The sequence below is a fragment of the Tupaia chinensis genome, unplaced genomic scaffold (genome assembly GCF_000334495.1).
Source record: "Tupaia chinensis unplaced genomic scaffold, TupChi_1.0 Scaffold000661_1, whole genome shotgun sequence".
NCBI classification, from domain to species: domain Eukaryota; kingdom Metazoa; phylum Chordata; class Mammalia; order Scandentia; family Tupaiidae; genus Tupaia; species Tupaia belangeri.
The window spans coordinates 2166919-2173762 of NW_006160183.1; the positions used below are offsets into that span (position 1 = coordinate 2166919).

Consider the following 6844-nt stretch of genomic DNA (forward strand, 5'->3'; position numbering starts at 1 on the left):
TGGCCCTACCAGCTTGAAAAAAAAAAAAAAGTGCTAGAGGGGAGGAGCAGCAGATGGGGTAACAGGTATGTTGTTGGACTCCCACATAACTGACTGCAGTTCGAGTCCCAGACCTAGCAGCTTGAAACACATCAGACACCTGTGCATGCATGTCCAAGATCCAGGGAGGAGAATGAATGAGAAGGGATTGCAGTGTGGCCATCTATCCTTGGTGGTGAATTCTGACTTTCTCACAGTCTCTGTCTCTCTGTCAAAAAAAAAAAAAAAAAAAAAAAGGGGGAGAAATTGTCTAACCAGAATTTTATACGTTATAAAAATATCTTTCAGGGAACCAGCCGTTAGCGTAATGGCTATGTCGCTGGATTCCCACATAGTCGACCGTGGTTCACGTCCTAAACCCGGTGGCTTAGAACTCACGCCCGGCACGTGTGTATGCATGCCCAAGATCCCAAGAGGAGAATGGAGGAGAAGGGATTGCAGCATGACCATCCCCCCTGGGGGGGTGATTTCTCGCTTTCTGTCTCTATGTCTCTCTCTGTCTGTCTGGCGAGTGCACGTGCCCTATAGCGAAAAAACCTTCCCCCCCAAAAAAAATATCTTTCAGAAATGAACAAAAATAAATAAATAAATAAAGATTTGCCCAAACAAAAATATTATCAACCACAAGTAAAAAAATAGTATCTCACTATTATTGTTTAATCTATTAAATCTAGGAAGGAGTATGACCTTTTTTTAATGGGTGGTACTAATTTGTAGTTTGTCTTATATAAGTTACTAGTTCATATCTTTCACTCATTTTTCTATTTTTTGAAGGAGTTCCCTTTTTTTTTTTTTTTGAGAGCGATTTTTGCCATAGGTCATATGTGCTTGCCAGACAGATAGAGAGACATAGAAATCACCCTCCAAAGGGGATGACCCATGCTGCAATACCTTCTCCTCCATTCTTTCTTCAGGATTTTGGCACACACTCATATGCGCCCAATGTGAGTTTTAAGCCACTGGATCTGAGACTTGAGCTGAGGTCGACTATGTGGGAGTCCAGCAACATAACCATTACACCATCCATTGGTCCCCCTTATGTATTTGTAATATCAATCCTTTATTATATATGTAGCAAATATCTTTTCCTATTTGTTACCTTTATTTTGATACATTTATGGTGCTTTCTGTTGACAGAATTTTACAATTCATCAAAGCAAATTGTAACCATGTTTTCCTCTAGTTTTTGCATAGGCTATCCCTAAATCTTATTCTCTAATTTTTTTTCTAATTTTTATAGTTTGCATCTTGTTCAGGTCTTTAATTGTTGTGAAACTTAGTATTTTTGAATAGTTAAAATTAGTTATTGGGCCAGCCAGTGGTGTTAAGGCAGTTGGATCCCACATTACTGATGATGTGGTTCAAGCCCCAGATCTGGTGGTTTGAAAAACATACTGGGTATGTGCATATGTTCCTAAAATCCCAAAAAGGAAAGAGAAGTGAAGGAGAAAGGATTCTAGCATGGTCATCCCCCATGGAAGGTGTTTTCTCACTATGCCTCTCTCTGTGCCTCTCTCTGATAAGCGTATGCACCCTCTGGCAAAAAATTTTTAATGTAATTATGTAAATTAATTTTTCCCCAATGAACAGTAAGTTGCTCTATTACCATTCCTCAAATAGTCTATCCTTTCTCCATTGATTTGAAATGCTGCATTTATCATATAATACATTCCCATATGTTCATGGCTCTGCTTTTAGATTTCTCCTTATGTTCTGTTGAGATACATATAGCTATATGTATTTATATATTTTATAAAATTATATACATACATTATATATATTTTTTAAGGTTTTTGCCATAGGGCATGTGCACTTGCCAGAGAGAGACAGTGAAAGTGAAAGTAAGAAAGCACCCCCCCAGGGGAGATGGCCATGCCACAGTCCCTTCTCTTCCATTAACCTCCTGGCATTTTGGGCATGTATACACGCACACTGAGCATGATTTTCAAGTCACCGGGTCCAGGACTCAAACCATGGTCATGTATGTGGGAGGGAGTCCAGTGTCCTAACCACTATGTGACCTAGTAGCCCTGAGCTATATTTTTTTTATCCTTGTACCAACATTACAATGTTTCATTTCACACAGCTTTATATAATTTTCATTATTGTTATTATTTGCTATGTGTACTTTCTGGAGAGACAGAGAGAGAGAGACAAAGAGACAGAAAGCAAGAAATCAACCCCGGGGGAATAGCCATGTTTCAAACCCTTCTCCTCCATTCTCCTCTTAGGAATTGGGGCATGCATGCACACGTGCCCAGCTTGAGTTTCAAACCACCAGGTTCAGAAAGTGAACCACAGTTGGCCATGTGGGAGTCCAGCGATGTAACCGTTATAGCATGTCCTGGTCCCTATATTATATTTTGCTATGGTGATAGGCAATATTCAGGCTTGTTTCATGCAGTTCCTTATAGTAGATAAATAACTTATCTGGAGTCAGCCGGTAGTGTGGTGGTTAAGGCACTGGACTCCCACATGACTGACTGGGGCTCAAGTCCCAGACCTGGCAGCTTGCTTTCTCATTCCCTCTCCCCCCACCACCTCTTTCTCTCTCTGGCAAGCACATATGCCCTGTAGCAAATTACAAAATAATAATAATAATAATAATAAATTAATCTTTTTGAAAAATAAATAAATGACTTAACTGTTTAAAACTTTGAAAAGGGAGTTCTAAAGGAGAAAATATGCTCTTCTACATTTCTAAAAAGTCTAGGAGTCTATGGGCTTGAGAATGAGTAGTGATGATAATCAGGCAACACACAGAGCCTGTTACATATTCTTAGGGTAACCAGGCATTTATGATGCCTGGTTATTGTAATTTAATTTGTGTTTAGTGCAGCAACATGGTATTATAGCAGTGTACCAAGAAATTGAACCTGATAATAGGTCTAGATAATGCAGCTTGCCAAAAGTGTTTTCGTAAAACCATTCTGGAGTTTTGAGGTGTTACAACTGGGGCTCTGTGTTCTTCAGAAAACCTTGTTTAGGACTTCCCATCACCTAGCAGTTTCTCCTGGCAGGCAGACCATGGCCAGCACTTAAGCCTGTCTGCATAGTGGAATTCCAGAAAACCCCAAAACTGCTCAGCAAGCTGTCCTGTTTGATGCAGACTCATATCCTTTGAGGTCACGGCTATGACATATGCATTCTGTATGCTCCATGTGCCTGAGTGTTCCCTCTTACTCCTCCTCAAGTCAACCTCTACTGGACTAGTTCAGAAATTTAGAACAGCATCTTCTGTCTTTTAGAACTTGTTTTTCAACATTTTCTTGGATATTCATTCACATTTTCTCTTCTGGAAGAATTTTAGATTAGTGTCAGTTCTTTGAAAAAATCCCACTGTGACTTTGGTTGCAATATCACTAAATTTATAGACTAGCTTGGGGAGAATGAACATCTTTGCAATGCCAACTGTTTTCAACCAGATACATGAGCATTTCCTCCATCTATCTGGGTTTTCTTTTATGTCCTTGTAAAATGGCATCATTTTTCTTCATTTAGATCTCGCACAGTTTTAGTTTATTCTTAGGTAATTTATAGTTTTGTAGCTTTTGTAAATGGAATCTTTTTCATGGTATTTTGTTATAGTTACTGTACAATAGAGGCAAGTTTTTTGTATGTTAATATTAAGCTTGTTGCTTGAACTGAATGAACTCTGTGAATTTCGGTTGTTAATACAGATGGTTCTTTTAGATTTTCCAGGTCCGTAATTTTGTTTCTGCAAATCTTGATAGTTTTGTTTCTTCCTTCCAAATCTCTATATCTTATTTCTTTTCCTTGTCATTTAATTGACTAAGACTTCCAGGTCAAAGTGGGATAATGGTGGTAGGTTATCTTTTTCCTAACCTCAATAGGAATAATCCTCTTCATCCTTTTTAAAATTAAAAAAAAATATGTTTATTTAATTCCATTTGTTATCATTATTTTTTTAATCTGACCAGATAGAGACAGAGAAAGAGAGTGAAAGGAAAAGGTGGAAAGCAAGTTGCCGGGTCCAGGACTCAAATGCTGTCAGCCATGTGGAATCCAGCACCTTTAACTACCATGCCACCTGCTGGTCCCCTCTTAGTTCATCCTTACATAAGATATTCAAGTTTCTAGTTGATATTCCTTATCAAGAAAAGACATTTTCTTCTATTTTCAGTTCAGTAAGTTTGCTGAGAATGAATATTAAATTTTGTGAAATAATTTTCTGATTCTGTTGAAGTGATCGTGTAAATTTCTTTTTATCAGTTTATTTATTTATTCTGTTTTGCAGGAGGGTGTGCATGCTTGCCAGAGAGAGACAGAGCAAAGGAGGGAGAAAGCACCCTCCATTGGGATGTGGTCATGCAATAATCCTTTATCCTCCATTTCTCCATCCTTTTGGGATTTGAAGCACACATACACACATGACTGGTGTGTTTTTCAAGCTGCTGGGGCTGAGATTTGAAGTACGTCGGCCACATGGGATCTGACTCTTTTAATCACTAGGCCACTGGGCTGGTCAATCAATAAGATTTTCTTTCAGTCGATTAATTTGAAATGTTTAACTAACACAGCATTTTAGATAATAAACTCTGACTTCCAATTTGTGACAAAAAATGTTTTTAATTTGCTTATTAATACTTAAAGAAGACAGAATATCTTTGGTTTGCCTGAAATTGGCTACTTTAAATTAGTCTTCCCTAAGTCTATTATTTTATTCTTTTGGATTCTGGTGAGTTAGTCTGTGGTCATTATCTTCAAAAGTTTTATTGTGGAATATTTTGGGAAAACTAAGAATATTTGGGACATATCCTCAACTTTTTATTTTATTTTAACCTGGGGGGGGGAAGACTTGCTATAGGGCACATGTGCTTTCCGAAGAGAGAGAGAAAGACAGAGACAGAGATAGGGAAAGTGAGAAATCACCACTAAGGGGAGATAACCATGCTGCAATCGCTTCCCCTCTGCTCTCCTCTCAGGATTTTGAGCACATATGCACATGCGCCCACAGTGATTTTCAAGCCACTAGGTCTGGGACTCAAATCACAATTGGCCATATGAGAGTCCAGCATCTTGGTCACTGTGCCACATTTTGGCTCTCGTTCTCAACCTTTTAAAGTTGTTGTCACAGAGGATAGCAGTATCAAGGCATACCAACTGATGATTAGTGCCTGTCAGAAACACAATTTTGCATTTATTTGAGGTGGGCTGAAGGGTTGGTAGGTAATTGTATGACCCACGATAGCAGTATTTAGTTCATCTTCACATGTGGAAACATGGAGATGTATGAACTATTACATAAGAGAGGATGTACAGCCCTCGATCAGTCTATGCAGAATCTAGAATAGAGACAAGAAGTCAATAATCTTTTCGTTTCCATGACAACAAGAGAGAGGTGATTTTACCCTGATGATAATGAGGCTTAAACTTTGTTTGGGGACTCCCATTGCCCTGGCACCTGCCAAGACCATGCTTCTAATTCCATGTTTGTAGTTTTGTACTCTTTTCCTTAAAGAGAGACTAGCAGTTGTATAAGCCTCCACTCCATAGAACCTGAGTGCACCCCTAATAACTCCAGGCATGGCTTGCATACCAAGCACCAAGCCTAGACCCAGAGCTTTGAAAGCCCTTTTTTGGCAACCCTGATAATTTTTTCAGTTTAGCAATTAGAGTGGGTGGCAGATTAAATTGCCCTGTTGCTTCCCAGCTGGGCTATGAGAACTGTGGCCTGACATGGAAGGTGGTAGGTGTCACATGGAACGAGTGCTCAGCTATCTCACACTTCTCTCTCCATGGGAGCACGTGACTAAATTTATTATTAACGCTGAGCTGCTCTGGTTACCTTGATTGACACTAAGTGATTTCAACCCGGGCTATATTTGTCTTCATAGGGAAAATGACTGCCGTGGAGCTGAAAGGTTATTTCCCTTTTCAAATACATTTGGGGCTGTCACTGCAGAGTTACGCACCCTGACATCAAAATCGGACCCGTGGGCTTTCGAAGACAGAAATGACATCATGAGCAAAAAATGGTGTCAGCTTCGTTTTGTTTTTTATTCTCTTTCTGAACTCTGACAGAGAAGTGGTTAGTCTAGAATTTGCAAGGCTCTCTGGCAAAAAAAAAAAAAAAAAAAAAAATAAGGGAAGAATTAGTGGTAGCTGTACTTATTTGCACATACAGAAAATAGTTTCCTGCTCCTATTTCTCTGTCCTTGTGGTCCCTCTCTGTTGTTATTAAGCTTAATTAAATGATTTTTGGTTAGGAATTTGGTGTCTAATTAATAAGCCTAATGAATCATTTAGTCTGCTATTGAAGCAAATTTTAAGCTCATAGGAGAATAAAATATTATCTACTACAGCAACTTATTTTTGTTTACAAAACCACAAATCTCCATCCTTCACTCTGAATACCCTTTCCCACAGTTGCTAAGCACATATGATGCCCTTTGCATAACCCGATGTTATAGTTACAACACTGTGCTGTGTCAGTTCTGAAAATGTGTCAGAAACGCCTGAAACTTAGTAACACAGACAAAAACTTGGACACTGCTAGTCCCTATATTTTAATTATGAAATTTAAATTAGATAGGGGGGAAATTGTAGCCTAAAGTTATCAAATAGAGAAATAGTGGCTTTAACTATTACTCTACTTTAAAGGGTTATTTATTTTGAATGAATGAAGTAAAAGTTAACAAGCAGGTTTTTAAAATAATACTAGTAGAGCTTTCTCTCTTTTATAAAGAATTATTTTATTTTAACTTTATTACCATATTATTATTATTATTCAATTTGCCCAAAAAGAGACACACAGAGAGACAGAAAATGAGAAAGCAAGCTG

The 6844-nt window shown here is 38.4% G+C and overlaps 1 pseudogene; it reads left to right on the plus strand.

The window, feature by feature from the left end:
• Window positions 1-6844, plus strand: part of LOC102482306 (keratin, type II cytoskeletal 8-like) — a 34148-nt pseudogene that overhangs the window by 24388 nt on the left and 2916 nt on the right.